Raw genomic sequence first — 25267 nt, forward strand, 5'->3', positions numbered from 1 at the left:
TTATCCTAATGCATGCAATATACTCTAAAAAGTAGGTTCAGCATTGAGAAACAGGAAGCAGTAACAGTTCCACATGATTCAATCTATAAAATATTTTACCCATCTGGGCCTATTCCCTTATCTATAAAATACAAAGACTGTATTAGGCAGTCTCTCAGTTTTAAAAATGTTAGATGACTCTGGGTTTCCCTTAACACTTATATATTAGAATTGCCACATTTTCTTCTCATTTTATATGAGATCTGATTTGATGCATAGGCAATAAACCATGGGTGCCAGGGAAAAGAGAAAAAATATGCTTACTTGTATTTACACAGAAAAGGGCTGGAGAGTTTTAAAAGACGGAGAGGAGTGGATAGCAATGTCCAAGTCCCCACCCTTTGTCAAGGAGGGCTCATTTGTAGTAGAACTGAATGAACAGATTGGATAGCTGCCTCTGCTTCAAAGACAACCCTATAAATCAGATGGAATCATATTGCCATCATGGATTACTCTGTGCATTTTTGTTTTGGAGTTCAGTAGGACTTCAGGTATCATTTACCCCTCTTTTGCCCCTCCACTAAGTCCATCTTGGCAGGAACTTGATAAGGGGCAAATTACTTTTAGATTTCAATAATTTAATGTCTTCTTATCCCTTATGTCTATAGTTAACTACAAGCAAGTCCATTTTTATCACCAGGAAGACCAAGGTATGGAAAGAGAGACTATGATAGCCAAGGTTGTAAAACAACACAATGAGAGATCTATGAAAAAAAAAACCCCAAGTTTCCTGACCAAGAGGCTAGGTGTTTTTTTCTTAAAACACAAAATGCCATCTCCATGATTCTTACCAATTCCAACCCCTGACTAAAACAGGGCTAGACAAATACAAGTTTCCACATGTTACTGATCTGTACTTCTATACCTTTTCAGGTAGGAAAATACAGAACAGCTGCCACAGATAAGCATCGATTATCAGTAAAAATTAATGTACCATGAAATATAGATAGGAACAATACATTTAAGTATCAACAATTATCCAATCTTTTTTTTTTTGAGACAGAGTCTCATTCCATCACCTAGGTGGAGGGCAGTGGCCCCTCCAGAGTTGAAGCAATTCTCGTGTCTCAGCCTCCCGAGGCACGCACTACCATGCCCAGCTTATTTTTGTATTTTTAGTAGAGATGGGATTTCGCCATGTTGGCCAGGCTGGTCTTGAACTCCTGACCTCAAGCGATCCACCTGCCTCAGCCTCCTGAAGTGCTGGATTACAGGCATGAGCAACCGTGTCTAGCAAATTATCCCATCTTTTCAGGCAGGACAAGAACACTATGTCAGGGGACATATTAGTGCTGCTGTAACTTTACTCTGGGATGTTATTTCCCTAAGAACATAAATTGCCTCTAATGGAAAAATCTGGCCAAGCACCCAGGATTTATGACTCTGAAGTAAAGGGAATCTTACAAGGTTGAGAATAGAGAGGAGACACACTTTGGCAAAAGATGAAGAAGAGGTAGAGTGGGGACATGGGAGCTTGGATGTATAATTAATTACCTCATAAGTTTGGTTCTATTAGATTCTAATTTTTTTTTGAAAAGGGAAAACTGAGCATCACAGATATTAACTTAGTGATTATCAATAATTTGGGCCTTTCTTCTCCAGAATTAGTAGGCTAGACCTTGAGCAGACAATCCTTTAGTCCTTTCCTATGATTTTTCAAATCTCAGCTATAAACAGGACAACTAAAGGTATATATTTTTCTACATACCTATTTACTTATACCTTGGCTGCTTATAAAAATAATTTTGGGGAGGAATTATAATTTCTTACAGTTACAATACAAACAACTCTGGGCTTGCTTTAGCTTTCCCCCACTGATCAGCATTTTAGGACAGTAAATTAGGTGGGGTTTTAAAATCTATTTTGAGCTAAAATTGATTAACACTTTTGGAAGAATGTGCAACAAATTGCTTTGCTGATCACAGTAAATTACACAGTGTAATGGCATTAAAATAACATTAGCATGGAGATGGTATTTTGAAGCAAGGAAATGGTCCATTAGACTGGAAAAGCAATCCCTCCTATCTGCCCTTCCCCTCAGCTGGGCTTGAGAAAGGCTCATAGATCCTGTAGGCTGCTATCCTCTTCCCCAGCGGCCTTGAAGTCTAAGGTCTCAGAGTCTAGATGACCCATGCCGGCATTTGTGTTGAGGCTGTCCCTGGCTTTTCCCAACTGGGGAAAAAAAATCAAGGCAAGAAAGTAAGTCCTGTTTTTGTCTATGGGCCTGGGGCAATATAGCCTTTGGAGTTTGAGTAGTGCCAATCTCTGGGATACTAGTTTAAATCAATTCATCAAAATTATTAGTACTACCTGTGATCACAGTATTGTATCAAGTACAGCATAGAAAAGACAGATAAATGAGGCTAGATCTCTGTTCTCAAGATGCTCAGAGTCTAGAGGGGGAAAGCAAGCTACAGACAAATTGTAAATATAATACACTGAAAGAGGGGCAGAAAGTTGCTATGGGAATCCCAAATGGAGGGAAATTACTCCAATTCTAGAATTCTAGAGAGGCAGGAGATTTGGGAAGGCTTCACTAAAAGCAGCAATATTAAGGTGGATCTTGAAGGATGACCTTTCTGGAGGTGAGGATGGGGAAGTTCAGTGGAGAGAAAAGTATTCCAGGCAGAAGGACCTTCATGAAATGCTACAAGTCTCCCTCCCACTCCAGTCTATCTTCTAAACAACTGCTATAGAATCATAGCAAGTTGACAAGATACCTTAAAACTTTGTTTTGCTTTGCAAAACACTCTCCTCAATCAATCCTCACCTTCTCCAGTTGTATCCTCTTTTCATTCTGTTCACTTCCCCCTATGTTCCTAAATATTCTAACCCTCTCTGCTCCCTTAATATTAAACCATTTGTTTTTGCTTCCCGGTGTCTTGCACTTGATATTCTGTTTGGAATCTCTGTCCCCTTTTCCTATTCCTTCCCTTCCCCTTTCCCAACCTCCCTTTTACCTCTCTGTCCTCTTCCCTTCTCAGTTTTTCCTTGACACATTCCTTGATTCCCCACTCCAAACAAAATTAGTCTCTGCCATTCTCTGTATTCTCAAAGAATTTTTATCTCCTCTGTGTTCATCATCTTATACGAGCTTTACTACTTTATATCTGATACCCCCAAAAGACTAAGCACCAACACCCCCAACTCCACAGGGCCTGGCTCACATAGTGCTTATAACATGATATGTACTTTGTAAAAACTGGTTAAACAATGATGTTGAATGGTAGGAAAAGATGGGAGAGAATTTAGGGAATAATGTTTGGCTGAAATAGGTACAAACAAGAAAATATAGTGGAAAGATAAACTGAAATATACTGTGGAGGCCAACTAAATTGTAATTCAGGAAGATGCTGAAGGGTTTTGAGTAGTGAAGAATATTAGGACCAGTGAAAGTGGGAGAGACAGAGGGTGGGAAGATAGGAAATAATGTTCAGGTGTGAGATGTCAAAAAGATTAGAATTCAGGAGGAAATAGGAATGGAAAGGAGATGTTAGATGTAAGTAGAGCTACATAGGTGTGCTGCATAGACCTGGAAGATGATTTAGATGTGACAGGTAAGGGAGCAGTAGTCAGAATACAGTGAGAAGAGATAGATCAAAGAGTTAATAGATGACTGTGAAAGAAGAATCATGGGTGGTTGGATTCCAGACCAGGGTAGCCTCAGAAATATCGGTGCCAGGATATTCTTGGGAATAAAGCAAGGCCAGTATGAAGACCAATTATCAGGTACAACATGTCTAATGAAGCTGACCAGGACCTTAGCTGTCACACTGGAAAGAAAGCAACTGACCAGCAAGCTGTTACAGATGGGGAATCTTCAGGTTGGGTTAGGGACTGTAATGAAACGAGGAGATGGTACTGCTATAGCAAATAGGCCCACAGACAGTTTTCCAAGCTAGCCCAGCTAGCTCTGTCTAGTCTGATTCTTCCCAGTCTAGCTTTAGTCAGTATAATGGATGGCAGAATCAGCAACCGTACAGGGAGCACATTCTAATCCATAATTCTGCTTGGCTAATTCTATTTTCAGATATCTATCAGGATTTTAAGACCCTAAGCTAGAAATACGGAGGTATGATGATGTTAAGTACAGGAAACATGCTTAAATGAGCAACCATACAAGTTTTAACAATATTAAGGGTGAGAAAGACATCAAAAAGAGATTGCCACAGCTACACTCTAAAGAATTCTATATATCTCAAAAGTATGGTATGACTCTATTAAATATTTCCTCTCTCATGATAAAGATTCCAAAATTCTGGCCGGGCTTGGGGGTTCACATCTGTAATCCTAGCACTTTGGGAGGCTGAGGTGGGCAGATTGCTTGAGCTCATAAGTTTGTGACCAGCCTGGGCAACATGGGGAAACCCTGTCTCTACAAAAAATACAAAAACATTAGCCAGGCATGGTGGCACGTGCCTGTAGTCCCAGCCACTTGGTACGCTGAGGCAGGAGGATTGCTTGAACCCGGGAGGTTGAAGCCACAGTAAGCCAAGATCGTGCCACTGGCACTTAAGCCTGGAGGATAAAGTGAGACTCTGTCTCAAAAAAAATTCCAAAATTCAAAAGATATGCACAAAAAACTCATATAGAAGAGGGGATACTGTATAATGGACAGAGTACAATCATTAGCTAGGTGTCCTCAGACAAGCTCCCTCCCTTCTCTAGTACTTAGTTTTACTAGCTATACAATAAGGGAGAAAAACTAGATTATATCTAAGGATTCTTTTAGTTTCTAACAATCTAGAATTCATTTAATTTTTGTCTCTTTCTTTCTTCTTTCTTCTCTTTTTTTTTTTTTGAAACAGAGTCTCGCTTTGTCCCCCAGTTTGGAGTGCAGTGGCATGATCTTAGCCCACTGCAACATCCACCTGCAGTGGCATGATCTTAGCTCACTGCAACCTCCACCTGCCATTCAGCCTCTCGAGTAGCTGTAATTACAGGCTACCATCACGCCCTTTCCTTTCCTTTCCTTTCCTTTCCTTTCCTTTCCTTTCCTTTCCTTTCCTTTCCTTTCCTTTCCTTTCTTTCTTCCCTCCTTCCTTCCTTCCTTCCTTCCTTTCTTCCTTCCTTTCCAGAGTCTCGCTCTATCCCAAACGCTGGAGTGCAACGGCGCGATCTTGCTTCACTGCAACCTCTGCCTCCCGGGTACAAGCGATTCTCCTGCCTTATCCTCCCAAGCTAATTTTTGTATTTTTAGTAGAGGTGGGGTTTCGCCATGTTGGCCAGGCTGGTCTGGAACTCGTGACCTCAGGTGATCCGGCTGTCTCGGCCTCCCAAAGTGCTAGGATTACAGGCGTGAGCCACTATGCCCAGCCTATTTGTTCATCTTTAAAAATTGAAATTAATTACATGTACTACAAAAAATTGACATACAAGAAGAAATTCTGATTTAAGTTTTGTGTGATACTGAGATAAGCCTGAGGGAACTCTTTAATCCCTTCCATCTCATATCCCTTCCTGTATGCCTCTGATTTTTATACACACATACCCAAATCCTGTCAGGGGTAGCAAGTAGGGTGCTGCTGGTGGTGACAGGGCTCCGTATGTATCACCTGCCTTCATTTTTGGCAGCCACCAATCTAAGAGGGATCCTCTTTGCCATCATGTTCCTAGGCAGAAGTGATAGTGGCTGCATTTGTGTCCTAGCTCGGTGCCTCAACATTTGGGTCTCCCTTCCTCTTCTTTTCTTTCTCTCCCTACCGCTTTTATCTGTACCATTTTTTGTGACATCACTCTAAAGAAATTTTCAAGAAGAGTAGGTGCATAAGACGATGAATCAATGAGAAAGCATGTACAAATGCATTGTATATATTAAAGCACTATACAAATGCTAGGAAACAATATTCATTAAGACTGGAATTAGGGGTAGAAAGAACAAGCAGAGGCACTAATAGGTTCAATTCAGGAACAGCCAGCCTCCTCACAAGTCTTAACTTTTAAACCTTATAACTATAGGTAGCTCAACTTCACTGACACATCTGAATCCCTTTGCCTTTGTGAAAGAATTTTATTTTCAGGACTTCTGCCTGCTTTCTTTCTCAACTCTGAGGAAGGAGTGATAGAAGAGTATAATCACTGTTTGTCAGGTGGGGTATTTCTTTCTAAAGAAAGTCACTTTCTTCTTGACTCTAGACCCAAATGGGCAGTATAATGGTGTATTAGGAACAGAGAGATCAACCTGGAAGACCCATTTGTGTGTGGAAGATGGCGAGTCCTCTGAAGAACCACGCCACTGTAGCCCGGCCCTTTCTGAGAATGCATTTATATAAGGACTGTATCCTAATCAAAGAGTGCTTTTGTTGCCAGGCAGCACTGAGTTACATTTAATGCTTGAGCGCAATAACTTTAGGCTAAATTATCTTTTGACTTTCTCCATATGGTTTCTAATCTCTTTTCTTATTACTAAGTTATCCTGTTAACTGCATTTTAAAAAATGTTATTACATTCTTTTCAGAAATATAATCACTAAACCACAGGGCTGGAAGGATCTTGGAAGATAGTCTCATCCCAAACTCCCCATTTTACAAGTGGGGTAACCAAGTCCCAGAAAGGGGAAACTACTTGCCAGTGTTACATAGTGATTTGGTAACACATACACATTCTTGGATGTGGGATGTGTGTTGCCTTCTAGTCCAGAAATATCCCCATAGCACCAAGTTACTTACCAAGTGGAATGTAAGTTATCAATAAAAATAACCACTAATCAGAGGGCTACTAACTTTTTGTTTGTCTTTATTGGAGGAAATGCTGTCAGAAATAAGAAAGCTGTTCTTACTTATCCCAAGAGGAGAAGTGAAAAGTAGAGATAAAGCCAAAATCCATCTGAGAAGTAGGCACTGTTCTTCCAGCCTCTGGTTCTAGAGCTCTGTATTGTCACCCCAAGGCATACCCACCCAAGCAACACATTTCCTCCTTATACACACACACACACACACACACAAACACACACACACACACACACACACAGAGGACATTCATGTACACTCAAAAAAAATTATGGTGATTTTCTTCTTCCATCGTGGAAGCAGGATGCAATATAAAGGACTGGAAGTTGGAAGATGAACAAAGCTGGGAATTCTTTGGAAGTACTAAAATAAATTCAGCTATTTAATAATGACCAGTTAAGATACCATTTGAAATTTTTGGGGGAGAGTACAGGGACTAGGGATACCATGACAAGTACAAAAGTTTCTTTTTTCTTTTTTTTTTTGAGATGGAGTCTCACTCTGTCACCCAGGCTGGAGTGCAGTGGTGTGATCTCAGCTCACTGCAACCTCTGCCTCCTGGGTTCCAGCAATTCTCCTGCCTCAGCCTCCTGGGTAGCTGGGATTACAGGCACGCACCACCATACCCGGCTAATTTTTGTATTTTTGTAGAGACGGGGTTTCACCATGTTGGTCAGGCTGGTCTCGAACTCCTGATCTTGTGATCCGCCCGCCTTGGCCTCCCGAAGTGCTGGGATTACAGGCGTGAGCCACCGCACCTGGCCTAAATTTTTAATTTTTGTGGGTACATGATAGTTATTGGCTACTTATATATGGAGAAAGTACTTTAAGATGACTTTGACCATCTGTACAATACTTTTACAACTGTTGTATACTTTTTATTCAACAGAGGAAAGGAAAATTTCAATAATTCCACAAAAGCACCCAGGAACCCAAACACACGTGTTAATAAAGCCATGTCCCCCCCACCCCCATTAGAAGCATTTTCTCATATTCCTTTTATTTGCTACATGGGACAAGGAATGGGCTATCCAGGATCAAGGGAAAGGATACAGGGCTGAGAAGAAGGGCGGAATATCAGAAAAGAAGAGGGGTTGGACCTAAGAATAAGTATGTTGCCATTCTAGTTAGAATTCTGTAATAGCCTAGCAATCATTTATACTATTAACTCTCTATTCTGACCCCTCACAACTCATTACTGTTACCCATACCCAAGGCAGCAAAAAAGTCCTCAAAGCACCATAGTTTGAAATAGTTCACTAGGTAGCACCCAACTCAAGCCAATCCTGGCTGATGCCCAAAGCCATACACGTGGCATTCTGGGGGCGCTGTGCTCATTAAAGTCTGCATAGGAAACACCCATTACACATGCAATTCCGAAGCCCACATTTCTTGAACAACAATAGTTAGCTCTGCAGGACTCCTCCCAAATTTAGCAGCCAAATCCACAGTAGGGGAGAACTTCTAGGGGCTAGGCTTCTGCAAGTTCACCTACTGATGGGCAAAACAGGTCCTGGAGAGGGCAAGGATGAACACTGTTTCCTGCAACTACAGTGTACACTTACCTTTTCTGTGCCAGGATTTGGGCTCACTTGCAACATCCAACCTGCCCCCTCCAATACAATAGCTTCTAGTCATATGCAGCTATTTAAATTTAAATTTAAATTAATTATAATTAAAACTTCAGTTCTTCAGTAATACTAGAAAAATTTCAAGTGCTCAGTAATCACCTGTGGCTAGTGGTTACAATATTAGACAGAGCAGACACCGAACATTTTCATTATCACAGAAAGTTCTACTAGACAGCACTGTTATTCTTACTTCCTAACTAACTTGTCTATTTGCATGGGATGGCCTAGGGTTTTATTTATTTTATTGGTCTCAAGTGCAGAGGGTTGATGTCATCATATTCTTCAATTCATCAGTGATCCAAGAAAGCTTCCCTTTTGCCATTATTCATTTATTCTGATTTATTTCCACAGTCTTTCTTAGGTAACCATTCTAATGTGGTAAATTGTGGGTATCTTATCTCCATGGAATATAGACTCTTGTCCTGTCCTTCAATATTCTAACTTACCAGAATTACTCTTTGCCCATTTTAGACCATTGTCCATTTTTTGCTTGGCTCTGATCCTGTATGAGGTTTCTTCCTTACTCTTAATTTCAAATAATGGGTTTCCATCCGTCTTTGGTCTTGATTACCTAGACTCAGGTTATTAGCTCACAGAGTCCCTTATCTCTTTTGTTTATTTCTGACTCTTCCTACATCTTCTTTTCTTTGCCTTTCTGCCACTCAAGATTCAGTGTGAAGGGTGGTTTCTTGACTAAAGTGTTCTCTGAGTGGTGGGGGTTAGGAACTTAATGGAGACAGTGTTGCTAGACTGACAGCCAGAGAAGCCTAGTGCCTGATGGGAAGTTTCATGTTCTCTGTTAGCTTGACACACTAGGGAAATAACCTTTTAATCCAGTGCAGCATGTTTCATTTATTGTCGTGTTAGCCAGTTCAAAGATGTTATGAAAAACATCCCCAGAGAGACTTAACATTTGAAAAACATCCTGAGTTTGAACTTAATTCAACTACTCCAGAAGGCTAAAACAATGGAAGATGACCTTTTAGGCACTTCATATGCCAGACACTGTTAGGCCAGATAATGTCATGCCAAATTAGAATGTCTGTCTCTTGGGGAAGAGGAAAGTGGGTGGGAAGAAGGGGTTGTGGGTATTATTTTAATTAAAATCATCTTTTAAAATGATCTAACAAAAAATTAATAATCTACAGAGACACAAAGACAGGATTGAGCAGGGGAAATATGATGTCATTAAGATGGCAGGAACAGAATGAATGTATGTTCTAATAAACTTTGATAAGTGATATAGACAAATTGGAACTCATTTAGATAAAAAGTCTAGATACAAGAGGACTCAAAACTGATTTAAAAAAACTTTTATTTTAGGTTCAGGGGTACATATGTAAATTTGTTATATAGGTCATACCATGGAGGTTTGTTGTACAGTTTATTTTGTCACCCAGGGACAAAGATTAGTACTTAATCGTTACTTTTTCTGATCCTCTCCCTCCTCCCTCCCTCCACCCTCAAGTAAGCCCCAGTGTCTGTTGTTCCCCTATTTGCATCCATGTATTCGCATCATTTAGCTCCCACTTCTATGTGAGAATAAGTGGTATTTGGTATTCTGTTCCTGCATTAGATTGCTAAGGATAATGGCCTCCAGCTCTGTCCATGTCCCTGCAAAGGACATGACCTCGTTCTTTTTTTACAGTATTCCATGGTGTATATGTACATTTTCTTTATCCTATCTGCTACTGATGAGCATTTAGGTTGATCCCACGTCTTTGCTATTGTGAATAGTGCTGCAATGAACATATGTATGCATGTATCTTTATAACAGAATGATTTATATTCCTTTGCATATATACCCAGTAATGGGATTATTGACTTGAATGGTAGGTCTGTTTTTAGCTCTTTGAGGAATTACCACCTACTTTTCACATTGGTCGAATTAATTTACCCTCCCACCAACAGTGTATAAGCATTTCTTTTTCTCTACAACTTCGCCAACATCTGTTATTTTTTGAATTCTTAATAATAGCCATTCTGACTGGCATGAAATGGCATCTCATTGTGGTCTTAATTTGCACTTCTCTAATGATCAGTGACGCTGAGTTTTTTTTTTTCATATGATTGTCTTCTTTTGAAAAGTGTCTGTTCATGTCCTTTGCCCACTTTTTAATGGGGTTGTTTGTTTTTTCTTGTAAATGTGTTGAAGTTCCTTAAAGATGCTGGATATTAGGCCTTTGTCGAATGCATAGTTTGTAAAAATTTTCTCCCATTCTGTAGCTTGTCTGTTCACTCTCTTGATAGTTTCTTTCGCTGTGCAGAAGCTCTTTAGTTTAACTAGGTCCCATTTGTCAAATTTTGCTTTTGTTGTGGTTGCTTTTGTCGTCTTTGTCATGAAATCTTTGCCTGTTCCTATGTCCAAAATGGCACTGCCTAGGTTGTCTTCCAGGGATTTTATAGTTTTGGGTTTTACATTTAAGTCTTTAATTCATCTTCAGTTGATTTTTGTACATGGTGTAAAGAAGGTGTCCAGTTTCAATCTTCTGCCTGTATCTAGACAGTTATCCCAGCAACATTTATTGAATAGGGAGTCCTTTACCCATTGCTTGTTTTTGTCCACTGTGTTGAAGATTAGATGGCTATAGGTGAGAGGCTTTACTTCTGGACTCCCTTTTCTGTCCCATTGGTATATGTGTCTGTTTTTGTACCAGTACTATCCTGTTTTGGTTACTATATCCCTGTAGTACAGTTTGAAGTTGGGTAACCTTGGTGCCTCCGGCTTTACTCCTTTTGCTTAGGATTGCCTGGGCTACTTGGGCTCTTTTTTTGGTTCCATATGAATTTTAAAATAGGTTTTTCTAGTTCTATTAAGAATGTCCTTGGTAATTTGATAGGAATATCATTGAATCTATAAATTGCTTTGGGCAATATGGCCATTTTAATGATATTGATTCTTCCTATCCATGAGCATGGACTATTTTTCCATTTGTGTGTATCATCTCTGATTTGAGCAGTGTTTTGTAATTCTCAGTGTAGAGATCTTTCACCTCCCTTGTTAGCTGTATTCTTAGGTATTTTATTCTTTTTGTGGCAAATATGAATGGGTTTGTGTTCCTGATTTGGCTCTCAGCTTGGATGTTGTTAGCATATAGGAATGCTAGTGATTTTTGTACATTGATTTTGTATCCTGAGACGTTGCTGAAGGTGTTTATTGGCTGAAGGAGTTTTTGGGCTGAGACTATGAGATTTTCTAGATACAGAATCATGTCACTTGCAAATAGGGATAGTTTGACTTCCTCTCCTCCTATTTGGATGCACTTTCTTTCTTTCTCTTGTCTGATTACTCTGGCCAGAACTTCTAATAATATGTTGAATAGGAACAGTGAGGGAGGACATCCCTGTCTTGTGCCAGTTTTCAATGGAAATGCTTCCAGCTTTTGCCCATTCAGTATGATGTTGGCTGTGGGTTTGTAATAGATGGCTCTTATTATTTTGAAGTATGTTCCTTCAATACCTAGTTGATTGAGAATTTTTAACACGAAGGGATGCTGAATTTTAACAAAGCCTTTTCTGCATCTATTGAGATAATCATGTGGTTTTTGTCTTTAGTTGTGTTTATGTGATGAATCACATTTATTGATTTGCATATGTTGAACCTACCTTGCATCCCAGGGAAATGTCTATTTGATCATGGTGTATTAGCTTTTTGATTGCTCCTGGATTCAGTTTGCAAGTATTGTGTTGACGATTGATGCATCAATGTTCATCAAGGTTATTGGCCCTAAGATTTATTTATTTATTTATTTATTTAATTTATTTATTTAAGATGGAGTCTCGCTCTGTTGCCCAGGCTGGAGTGCAATGGCACAATCTTGGATCACTGCAACCTCCGCCTCCCTGGTTCAAGTGATTCTCTTGCCTCAGCCTCCCAAGTAGCTGGGACTACAGGCAGGCATTACCACACCCAGCTGATTTTTTTTTTGTATTTTTAGTAGAGACGGGGTTTCACTATGTTGGTCAGGCTGTTGGTGAACTCCTGACCTCAAGTGATCTGCCCGCCTCAGCCTCCCAAAGTGCTGGGATTACAGGCATTACCCACCATGCCTGGCCCAAAGTTTTATTTTTTTGTTGTGTCTCTGCCAGGCTTTTGAATCAGGATGATGCTGGCCTCATAGAATGAGTTAGAGAGGCGTCTCTCCCCCTCAATTTTTTGGAATAGTTTTGGTAGGAATGTTACCAGTTCTTCTTTGTATATCTTGAAGAACTTGGCTGTGAATCCATCTGGTCCTGGGCAATTTTTCAGTTGGTAGGCTACTTATTACTGATTCAATTTTGGAGCTTGTTACTAATTCCCTGTTCAGAAAATAAATTTCTTCCTGGTTCAGTCTTGGGAGAATGTATGTGTCCAGGAATTTATCCATCTCTTCTAGGTTTTCCAGTTTGTGTCCATAGAGGTGTTTCTAGTAGTCTCTGGTGGTTGTTTGTATTTCTGTGGTGTCAGTGGTCACATCCTCTTTGTCATTTCTCATTGTGTTTATTTGTATCTTCTCTCCTTTATTATTTATTAGTCTAGCTAGCGGCTTATCTATCTTAATAATTTTTTTCAAAAAACCAACTCCTGTTTACATTTCTCTTTTGAATGGTTTTTCGTGTCTTGACCTCCTTCAGCTCAGCTCTGATTTTGGTTGTTTCTTGTCTTCTGCTAGCTTTGGGGTTGGTTTGCTCTTGCTTCTATAGTTCTTTTAGTTGTGATGTCAGGTTGTTAATTTGAGATATTTCTAGCTTTCTGATATGGGCATTTGGCACCATAAATTTCTCTTTTAACACCGTGTCCCAGAGACTCTAGTATTTTGTATCTTTGTTCTTATCAGTTTCAAGGAACTTCTTAAATTCTGCCTCAATTTCTTTCTTTCTTTCTTTTTTTAATTATACTTTAAGTTCTAGGGTACATGTGCACAACGTGCAGGTTTGTTACATATGTATACACGCGCCTTGTTGGTGTGCTGTACCCATTAACTCCTCGTCATTTACATTAGGTATATCTCCTAATGCTATCCCTCCCCCCTCCCCCCACCCCACAACAGGCCCCGGTGTGTGATGTTCCCCGCCCTGTGTCCAAGTGATCTCATTGTTCAATTCCCACCTATGAGTGAGAACATGCAGTGTTTGGTTTTTAGTCCTTGCGATAGTTTGCTCAGAATGGTTTCCAGCTTCATCCATGTCCCTACAAAGGACATGAACTCATCATGTTTTATGGCTGCATAGTATTCCATGGTGTATATGTGCCACATTATCTTAATCCAATCTATCATTGATGGACGTTTGCGTTGGTTCCAAGTCTTTGCTATTGTGAATAGTGCCACAATAAACATACATGTGCATGTGTCTTTATAGCAGCATGATTTATAGTCCTTTGGGTATATACCCAGTTATGGGATCGCTGGGTCAAATGGTATTTCTAGTTCTAGATCCTTGAGGAATCACCACACTGTCTTCCACAATGGTTGAACTAGTTTACAGTCCCACCAACAGTGTAAAAGTGTTCCTATTTCTCCACATCCTCTCCAGCACCTGTTGTTTGCTGACTTTTTAATGATTACCATTCTAACTGGTGTGAGATGGTATCTCATTGTGGTTTTGATTTGCATTTCTCTGATGGCCAGTGATGATGAACATTTTTTCATGTGTCTGTTGGCTGCATAAATGTCTTCTTTTGAGAAGTGTCTGTTCATATCCTTCGCCCACTTTTTGATGGGTTTGTTTTTTTCTTGTAAATTTGTTTGAGTTCTTTGTAGATTCTGGATATTAGCCCTTTGTCAGATGAGTAGATTGCAAAAATTTTCTCCCATTCTGTAGGTTGCCTGTTCACTCTGATGGTAGTTTCTTTTGCTGCATAGAAGCTCTTTAGTTTAATTAGATCCCATCTATCAATTTTGTCTTTTGTTGCCATTGCTTTTGGTGTTTTAGACATAAAGTCCTTGCCCATGCCTATGTCCTGAATGGCATTGCCTAGGTTTTCTTCTAGGGTTTTTATGGTTTTAGGTCTAATATTTAAGTCTTTAATCCATCTTGAATTAATTTTTGTGTAAGGTGTAAGGAAGGGATCCAGTTTCAGCTTTCTACATATGGCTAGCCAGTTTTCCCAGCACCATTTATTAAATAGGGAATCCTTTCTCCATTTCTTGTTTTTGTCAGGTTTGTCAAAGATCAGATGGTTGTAGATGTGTGGTTTTATTTCTGAGGTCTCTGTTCTGTTCCATTGGTCTATATCTCTGTTTTGGTACCAGCACCATGCTGTTTTGGTTACTATAGCCTTGTAGTATAGTTTGAAGTCGGGTAGCGTGATGCCTCCAGCTTTGTTCTTTTGGCTTAGGATTGTCTTGGCAATGTGGGCCCTTTTTTTGGTTCCATATGAACTTTAAAGTAGTTTTTTCCAATTCTGTGAAGAAAGTCATTGGTAGCTTGATGGGGATGGCATTGAATCTATAAATTACCTTGGGCAGTATGGCCATTTTCACGATATTGATTCTTCCTACCCATGAGCATGGAATGTTTTTCCATTTGTTTGTATCCTCTTTTATTTTGTTGAGCAGTGGTTTGTAGTTCTCCTTGAAGAGGTCCTTCACATCCCTTGTAAGTTGGATTCCTAGGTATTTTATTCTCTTTGAAGCAATTGTGAATGGGAGTTCACTCATGATTTGGCTCTCTGTTTGTCTGTTACTGGTGTATAAGAATGCTTGTGATTTTTGCACATTGATTTTGTATCCTGAGACTTTGCTGAAGTTGCTTATCAGCTTAAGGAGATTTTGGGCTGAGACAATGGGGTTTTCTAAATATACAATCATGTCATCTGCAAACAGGGACAATTTGACTTCCTCTTTTCCTAACTGAATACCCTTTATTTCTTTCTCCTGCCTGATTGCCCTGGCCAGAACTTCCAACATTATGTTGAATAGGAGTGGTGAGAGAGGGCATCCCTGTCTTGTGCCAGTTTTCAAAGGGAATGCTTCCAGTTTTTGCCCATTCAGTATGATATTGGCTGTGAGTTTGTCATAAATAGCTCTTATTATTTTGAGATATCTCCCATTAATACCTAATTTATTGAGAGTTTTTAGCATGAAGGGCTGTTGAATTTTGTTGAAGTCCTTTTCTGCATCTATTGAGATAATCATGTGGTTTTTGTCTTTGGTTCTGTTTATATGCTGGATTACGTTTATTGATTTGTGTATGTTGAACCAGCCTTGCATCCCAGGGATGAAGCCCACTTGATCATGGTGGATAAGCTTTTTGATGTGCTGCTGGATTCGGTTTGCCAGCATTTTATTGAGGATTTTTGCATCAATGTTCATCAAGGATATTGGCCTAAAATTCTCTTTTTTTTTGTTGTGTCTCTGCCAGGCTTTGGTATCAGCATGATGCTGGCCTCATAAAATGAGTTAGGGAGGATTCCCTCTTTTTCTATTGATTGGAATAGCTTCAGAAGGAATGGTACCAGCTCCTCCTTGTACCTCTGGTAGAATTCAGCTGTGAATCCATCTGGTCCTGGGCTTTTTTTGGTTGGTAGGGTTTTAGTTATTGCCTGAATTTCAGAGCCTGTTCATTCTGCCTCAATTTCATCACTCACCCAAAAGCCATTCAGGAGGAGGTTGTTGAATTTCTATGCTACTGCATTGTTTTCCGTGAGTTTTTTTTAGTCCTGATTGCTATCTTTTTTGTGCTGTGGTTTGAGAGTGTGTTTGATATGATTTTGGTTCTTTTGCCTTTGCTGAGGATTGTTTTATGCCTGATTGTGTGGTTGATTATAGAGTATGTGCCATGTGGCAGTGAGAAGAATGTATATTCTGTTGTTTTGGGGTGGAGCATTCTGTAGAGGTCTATCAGGTCCATTTGGTCCAATGTTGAGTTCACGTCCTACATATCTTTGTTAACTTTTTGCCTTGGTGATCTGTCTAATACTGTCAGTGGAGTGTTAAAGTCTCCCACTATTATTGTGTGGGAATCTAGGTCTCTTTGTAGGTCTCTAAGAACTTGTTTTATGAATCTGGGTGCTCCTGTGATGGGTGCATATATATTTATAATAGTTAGGACTTCTTGTTCAATTAAACTTTGTACCATTATGTAATGCCCTTCTTAGTCTTTTTAAAAGTCTCTGTTGGTTTAAAGTCTGTTTTGTCTGAAATTAGGACTGCAACCCCTGCTTTTCTCTGATTTCCATTTGCTTGGTAGATTTTCCTTCATCCCTTTGTTTTGAGACTATAGGTGTCACCGTGTGTAAGGTAGGTCTCTTGAAGATGGCATATCATTGGGTCTTGCTTTTTTATCCAGCTTACCACTCTGTGCCTTTTAAATGAGGCATTTATCCCATTTACATTCAAGATTAGTATTGATATGTGTGGATTTGATCCTGTCATTATGTTGTTAGCTGGTTATTATGCCTACCTGTTTGTGCGGTTGCTTTATAGTGTCATTGGTCAGTGTACTTAAGTTTGTTTATGTATTGGCTGGTAGCAGCCTTTCCTTTCCATATTTAGTGCTCCTTTCAAGATCTCCTGTAAGGCAGGTCTGGTTGTAATAAACTTCCTCCACATTTGCTTATCTGAAAAGGACCTTATTTCTCCTTTGCTGAGGAAGCTTAATTTGGCTGAGTATGAAATTCTTGGTTGAAGATTTTTTTCTTTAAGAATGTTGAGACTGGGTGTCGTGGCTCATGCCTGTAATCCTAGCACTTTGGGAGGCTGAGGCAGGCAGATTGCCTGAGTTCAGGAGTTTGAGACCAGCCTGGGCAACATGGTAAAACCCCATCTCTACTAAAAATACAAAAAAAAAAGTAACAAGGTGTGGCGGCACATGCCTGTAGTCCCAGCTACTCAGGAGGGTGAGTCAGTAGAATCGTTTGAACCTGGGAGGCAGAGGTTGCAGTGAGCCGAGATCGCACCACTGCACTCCAGCCTGGGTGACAGAGTGAGACTCTGTCTCCAAAAAAAAAAAAAAAAAAAAAAAAAGTTGAATATAGGCCCCTAATCTCTTCTGGCTTGTAGGGTTTCTGCTGAGGGATCTGCTATTAGCCTGATGAAGCCCCCTTTGTAGGTGACCTGCCCTTTATGTCTAGCTACCTTTAACATTCTTCCTTTCATTTTGACCTTGGGAAGTCTGATGAGTATGTTTCTTGGGATGATCTTCTTGTGTTGAATCTTGCAGGGATTGTCTGCAGTTCCCAAATTTGACTGTTGGCATCTCTAGTAAGGTTGGAGAAGTTTTCATGTATGATATCTTGAAATATGTTTTCCAAGTTGTTTGCTTTCTCTCTCTTCCTTTCAGAAATGCCAATGATTTGTAGCTTTGCCCTCTTTACATAACCCCATATTACTCAGAGGTTTTGTTTGTTCCTTTTTATTCTTTTTTCTTTATTTTTGTCTGTCTTATTTCAGAGAGCCAGTCTTCAAGTTCTGAGATTCTTTCCTCAGCTTGGTCTATTCTGCTGTTAATAGTTGTGACTGCATTGTGAAATTCTTGTCTTGTGTTTTTCAGCTCTATCAGATCTGTTAGTTTCTTTTTTTATACTGGCTATTTCATCTGTCAGCTCCTGTATCATTTTATTGTGATTCTTAGTTTCCTTGAATTGGGCTTTGGCATTCTCCTAAATCTGAATGATCTTCTTTCCTATCCATATTCTGCATTCTATTTCTGTTATTTCGGCCAATTTAGTCTGGTTAAGAACCCTCGTTGGAGAACCAGTGTGATCATTTGGAGGACATAAGACACTCTAGCCATTTGAGTTGCCAGAGTTCTTACATTGGTTCTTTCTCATCTCTGTGTGTGGGTCTTCCTTTCACTGCTTGGCTGCCTCTGATTGAAGAGGTCAGGCAGGGGCAGGGTGGTTGTGCTGCAGTCCTAGGTCGAGTGGCCCTGACTAGTGAGAAGTGAGGACTGCGACCTACATGGAGAACAGCCTTTTCAATGAGGTGGGTTCTCGGTGCTAGGGGTCCAGACCAGTCTTTAGTCCTCGTGGACTCTCCAAAGCCTGGAGACAGTGAGAGTGAGGGCTGCAAGACAGCAAAGATGGCAACCCACCCCTCCCACTGGGAGCTCTGTCCCAGGGAGCTGCAGAGCTGCTACTGGCTTGATAGGCCCAGCAGAGGGTGGCCAGAGGCCCCGGTTGGGAGGACTCACCCAGTGAGGAAATACAGGATTGAGGACCCACATAACAGTCTGGCCACTTTTCAATAGGGCTGAGATGCAGTATGCTGGGGATCTGCTCCAGTCCCTAGTCACTTCAGATTTTCCAGCACCTGAAGGTATCGACAGTGAAGGCTGTGAAACAGCAAAGATGGCGGCCTGTCCCTCTCTCTGGGAGCTCCATCCCAGGTAGGTATGGACTTGTTGCTGGCCTGAACACACCAGTAAGGGTGGTTGTAGGCTTCGGTTGGGAGATTCTGCCCAGTGAAAAGAAACGGGATCCAGCACCCATGTGAAAAGGCAGTCTGGCTGATTCTTTGTAGAGCTGCTGTACCGTGCCAGTTGACTGCTCTAGTCAGTCAATTGGAACAGCAAAGATGGCTACCCATCCCTCCCCTGGGAGCTCCATCCCAGGGAGGCTCAGAACCACTGACAGCTGGAAAACCCCAGCAAGCGTGGCTGGTGACCCCAGTCAGGAGGTCCCACCCAGTGAGGAGAAGTAGGGTGAGGGACCCATGTAAAAAAAGCAGTCTGACTGGTTTACCAAAGGGTGGCTGCACTGAAGGCAATAACAGCAAAGATGGTAGCCTGCCCTCCCTCTGGGAGCTCCATCTTAGGGAGGTGTAACACTGCTATTGGTGGCTGGTTAAAGTTCCAAGCCAGTGGGTCTTATCCTGCAAGGTTCCGTGGAAGTAGGGTCTGCAGACCATCACTGCTCAGCCTCCTGGATTCAGCCCCTTTTCTAGAGGTATGTATGGGGGGGGCGGGTCTAATCTCCAGGTTTGCTGGAGTTGCAGCCTCTTTTGCTGGGAAGCCCAGATATCCAAAGCTCCCAGGGCTCCACGTGTGCCTTAACAGCTGCTCTGCCAAGACTCCACATAGCTCTATGTGTCAGACTGCAGGCCCTGGTGGAGTGGGTTCACTAAGGGATCTCCTGACCCAAGGGTTGCAAAGATCCATGAAAAAAGCATGGGTCTTCAGTGTTGCTCACTATTCACCACTTCCCTGGGTGAGGGAGGTTCCCCTGGCTCCCTGTCACTCCTGGCTGGATGGTCATCCTGCCTTGCTTTTCTCCATTCTCTGTGGGTTGGATTGTTTCCCTGATAAATCCCAATGCATGTACCTGGATGTTTCAGTTAAAGGTGCTGTATCTACTTGCCACTTCTTCTCTCCATGAAAGCAGCACACATTAGCTGCTTCTAGTTGGCCATCTTGGCCAGCCTCCCCGAAACTGATGTTTTGAGAAAATTTAAGAAATGTGCTTTCTGTCTTCAAATACCTAAAGAACTATCACAAATGAGTGAAATGAAATGTGTTTAGTTAGACTACAATGGAAAGTAACGTGAGGGAGGAAGACTGTAGCTCAACATGTAGATTGACAGATTTGTCCAAAGATGAAATGGGTGCCATAAGAAGAGCATAGGGAAAACAGTGAGCTCCCCATCACTAGAAGTACTAAAGCAGTGTCTGGGCAAAACTTCAGCAACATTAAAGAACAAGTTTAAACACTGGATGGAGAAGCTGGACTAGATAATTTTAACTCTGTGTGACAGTAAGAAAATCACTTGTACAAATCTTAAACCAATTCAATGAGCTTTAAAAAAGACATAAAAGAAAACACAGCAAAGCTAATAAAACTGGGTCCCACTCAGGCTACCCAGCCATGTGCATGAGAAAAAGAAAAACAGAACACATTCCTACACTCTGACACAAAGTACAGCCTTTAATATGGGCCCATAGCAACAAGGAGCATGGTCTCTGTATGGACTCAAGTCATGTTGGGCATGTTTTTATAAAGCACAGAGAGATTTGTCAGGAACAAGAGGCTTAGGGCACTGGAGGAATGCTATAGGTTTTTGAAAATCTTAAAGAACTGATCTATAGTTTTTTTTTCTCAGCCAAAATCATGATAGTGTCTCCAAAGCAATTAAGATACATGCAAACTGGCCTAGGAAGATGAGGGTTCATGCCCTTAGCACCTTGGCACCACCTCTTTCCCATCAAAACAAAAACAAAAACAAAAACAAAACACCTGTGTTTCCTTTCAGAAGGCTCTGCCACATATCTCCAGGACTCTGTACAGAGTTTGAAAGCTGGATAAAATGATACTCCACTTGTCTGGATTTTATTGCCTGCTGTACTCTTCAATTTCCCTTCTAGCCCAGGTTCGATTACAATCAAGGTATGCAGAAGGCATACCTGAAAATTAAAAAGAAAATCAAATGCCAACACTATGAAAAGAAACTATAGAGAAATAAAAGCAAAGAGTCCTTCCAGTGCCGCTTGAGCTCCGGAGCACTGGCTCTGCCAGTGCCGAGAAACGGACCAATTTTGGCAAGATGTAGTGCTGCAATATGTCTGATGGGATATATTCAGTCATGGTATCTGAACTTTGGAAGACGAACTGTGGCAAGGCTGGAAAAGCACAAGAATTTGTTCTTAAATTATAGGAATCTGCACCATTTTCCACTGGAGTTACTGAAAGATGAGGGACTGCAGTACTTGGAGAGATTGTATATGAAAAGGACCTCCCTGACAACCTTGGTACAGTATTATACTATAAAAAAATTATTTATAAATGTGGTCCTGATCAAGATACACTTTACATACCACCCTAAGACATTCAAACCAAGACTTATATCCCCTGTTGTTATATAAACAGGTAATATAAATACACACACAGGGGTTTGTCATTGGCTATGAATTTGTTATCCAAATCCCTGCTGCTATGAGGTTGCAGGAGAAATTGTGTAGGGAAGCAAAATATTCACTCTTGTACCACTGATAAAATTAGTCCCTGTTCATAAACCCCTCTTCATTTAGCGTGTGCATGTGTCCTGACTTGTAATTTGTTTGTATCTTAAGCTTCTGAGGTAATATTTGGATGTTACAGCATTCGCCAGACCAGTTAAAAAGTAAACAAGAGAAAGACCAATAATGCCTTTGAGTTATAGGCATTAAAAAGAGAATGATTTGAAAATTAAAGCACTAAGAGAGGAATTTGGGAAGCTTAATGTAAACTTGGAGAGTTTTGAAAACAAAACCTTTAAGATTGCCCTGTGAAAATCAAATGATTTTGAATTGGGCTAGCATACAATGTGTTGGAAAAAGTTTTGCCAGAAGAGCAACATTTAATTTGCTCTTTTTATGTTCTAAGAATAAGCACATAGTTTTCATTATAACCTGAATTGTATTACATATAAGATAAACTATTTAAAAGTTTTTCAAGAGAATGTCCAAATCAAGCTTTTTTTTTTTTTTTGGTTTTGTTTTTGTTTGAAACGTAGTCTTGCTCTGTCTCCAGGCTAGAGTGCAGTGGCACAATCTCTGGCTCACTGCAACCTCCACCTCCCAGGTTCAAGCGATTCTCTTGCCTCAGCCTCCTGAGTAGCTGGGACTACAGGCGCGCACCACCACGCCCAGCTAATTTTTGTATTTTTAGTAGAGACGGGGTTTCACCATGTTGGCCAGGATGGTCTAGATCTCTTGACCTTGTGATCCGCCCGCTTCGGCCTCCCAAAGTGTTGGGATTACAGGTGTGAACCACTGCACCCAGCCTCGAATCAAACTTTTTATTACCACTATTTATTATAAAATTTATTCTCTGGCCAGGTGCAGTGGCTCACACCTGTAATCCCAGCACTTTGGGAGGCTGAGGCTGGCGGCCTCAGATCACGAGGTCAGGAGATCGAGACCATCCTGGCTAACACGGTGAAACCCTGTCTCTACTAAAAAAATTCAAAAAATTAGCCGGGCGTGGTGGCAGGTACCTGTAGTCCCAGCTACTTGCGAGGCTGAGGCAGGAGAATGGCGTGAACCTGGGAGGCGGAGCTTGTAGTGAGCCAAGATTGCACCACTGCACTCCAGCCTGGGCAACAGAGCAAGACTCTGTCTCAAAAAAAAAAAAAATTGTTCTCTGTATTAAATGGATTTACTTTGTATGACCTTTTCTGGTTATCACTTAACCTCATTTGAATCTTGTACTTGAATTCTAGTTCTTACTCATTTTAGATGATTATATCTTATTACTTTGTGAATTCACCCATTCTTCATTCCATTCTCTATATTGGATTATCCTAAATATCTGGGAAGTATATCTGATTGGCTTCATGTATATGGCATATTTTCCTGGAAAAGTTTTATTTAATCTGTGAACAATACCTACGGTGGGTAGAAAGCATTACAAAATTAGTTTATCTTTGCTGTGTCTGGAAATAGAAAGTAAATAGATATGTATGTTTCTTTTTGTCATTGGCATATAGATATATATGTTCAGTGCCTACTTATATTTTTGAAATTAGATTTTTCAGTTTTCCAACTTGGAGAATCTATACACAGTTATACGAATCCTTTTTGCAAAGTCAGTATTGCATGATGTGTAACCATACTAGTACTTTTTAACCCTTTAGGCAAGAAGCAGTGTAAGAAATATCTTGTCAAAGATTATAGCCCAGATTTTCCCATGTTTGTTCTTTATGTATAAAGAAAAATTTGTAAGATTACTTATTAACTATCAGTCATAGCCCAATGGGGTAGACTTTGTTCAAAGAATCGACCTTTGCTTATAAAAATTAAAATAAACTTTTGGTCTTGTGGTAGTTTCTCAGCTTCAGTTTTTTATTTATGAAAATAAGAACCTATTATACAGTAAACTGATATTTATAATAGCTTATAGCAATACATTTTAATTCTCTGCAACCTTTTTAATCATCAAAGATTAAATTGTTGCATATGTTAAAAAAATAAAGGCAAAGAGAATAAAAGAACCTGTTTTTAGCCTAGCAATGCAGCTCCAGTCCTGTTATATAACATTCTATTGTCCCACACATCTGCATACTCTATACCTTTATCAAATTGGTTATGTTTTAGTATATTTATAATCAATATGTCTTATAAAGTTGATTTCATAAATTTATTTAGTGGCATATGGCTGCTCTGGGTTTCTAAGACAACAAATGTACTTTGCCTCAGCCACCCAGTATTTCATGACTGGTTGCGATCTTCAGGTCTTGAATTTGGGTACTGACAGTACCGAGGTAGTTTTGGCCTAGGGAATGGCTCCAGCACGAAGGTGGTGGTGCTGGCTAACATTAGAATTGGTTAGTTTGAAATCCCTGATTTCAGCTGTATAAATCTGGGCTGTGGAATAAAAAGTCTTAAATCAACCTTAGGGATATTGTCCAAAAGTAGCTACCTGTTACTGCTAAACATTCTCTCAGTGTCTAGTACAGGGCTTAGTAGTTTAGTTTCTTTCTCTCTACACCTATTTTGGTTCCAAAGGCATATGGTATATAATATAATAATAATAGTGAAAATGATAATAATGGCTAATATTTAAGTAGTGTTATCTTCTTTTGGAGCTGGGTAGAGGTGAGGGTGGGGAGAAAGGGAAATTAATCAGTACTGAATGAAATCACTAGGCTGCTTTCTGGTCTCTGTCTTCCACTTAGTAGCTATGTGATGCTGGATAAATCACTGAAACTCTCCAAGCTCCAGTTTCCTTATCTGTCTAATAAAAATAATAGTTACCTCATAGACTTACATGGTTATACAATTTTTACATACAAATAAAATTTAACTCTCACTCTGTGTGTGTGTGTGTGTGTGTGTGTGTGCATGTGTAAAGAAGTACAGTACCTGGCTCACAGCGGGTCCACAAAAGTGGTAGTACTTATCTTCTTCTCCCTCCTCACCCCTCAGAGTGCCATTTAAAGAATCCCTGATAGAACACTCTTAAATTGTGAAGTGGAATCCCCAGGATCTTGTGGTAATTCAAGGAGGGGGACACAGAAACCAGTGCTCAAAGCAACTAAACGGAACTACCTGAATGGGGAGAACTACCTGAATGGGGCAATCAGGTCCTTCCTTCATCTTTTCTGTTGATCTCTAAGACATTTTGTGGTGCCAAAAGCAATGGGAATGATAAAGTTCCTACAGCCTATATAGTGTCTGCAAATATTTGCTGAATGGAGACAGAGCTGTGGAACATTGTGGGATATGGTTTAGGATAAATTGAAAAACCTTGCCTTCTGCCCTGCAGTTAAGCTCCTCCGCTACAGTGTGGATGGTTTTACATGGCCCTAGTATAATCCTACTTTTTATCCCACCATTTTCTAGCCTCTCCCCACCAGGGCTATCCTGGAAGACCATACTTTGCCTTTCCCCAACATCTTAACAAACTTATTCTATCAAAACTCAAAACAGCCTGAAGTGGAATCCAGAATCCATTCAGGTTTTTAGGTGGAGAGGGAGGTCAGAGGAGAGAGGAACCAATGTTTTCTGTCCCTGAAAGCTGATGACAAAAGTCTCTGCTACTTTTTCTTTCCAGCCCCTCCTTGGGGAAAGAAAGAAACACCTCAATTTCCATGACCTGCTCCATTTAGTCTCCTTTAACCAATGACAGTTTCAATCTTGGTTATTACTCCATCCAGTTATGCAACAAGGAGAAAGCAGACCTTGATGTGATATCTTTAGAGTCATCTGTTCCTTGCAGAAATGGTGGAAGCAGGACCTTCTGAAAAAAAGATATTAGTCATTAAAGCTTTTACTTTAAAGTCCTCAACTTCTTACCTCTTCAGGTATCCACTGTCCTCATGTCTTTCAAATGCTTATCCAGCTTCTTATTCAAATTTTTAAAAAGGCCCCTATTTCTTGGGAAAATAACTGGGGGGTGGGGGAAATCAAGCTACAATTATACTTTTTAGCAAGAAAAAAAGAAATCAGATGGTGACGAAATCTCAGGAGAAA

At 40.3% G+C, this 25267-nt stretch overlaps 1 protein-coding gene across 1 annotated transcript in view; it reads right to left on the minus strand.

The window, feature by feature from the left end:
• NEXMIF (neurite extension and migration factor) overlaps positions 1 to 25267 on the minus strand; it is a 195022-nt gene that overhangs the window by 13747 nt on the left and 156008 nt on the right. The gene's annotated exons all lie outside the window — the stretch shown is intronic.

Source organism: Nomascus leucogenys, chromosome X (genome assembly GCF_006542625.1).
Source record: "Nomascus leucogenys isolate Asia chromosome X, Asia_NLE_v1, whole genome shotgun sequence".
Classification (NCBI taxonomy): domain Eukaryota; kingdom Metazoa; phylum Chordata; class Mammalia; order Primates; family Hylobatidae; genus Nomascus; species Nomascus leucogenys.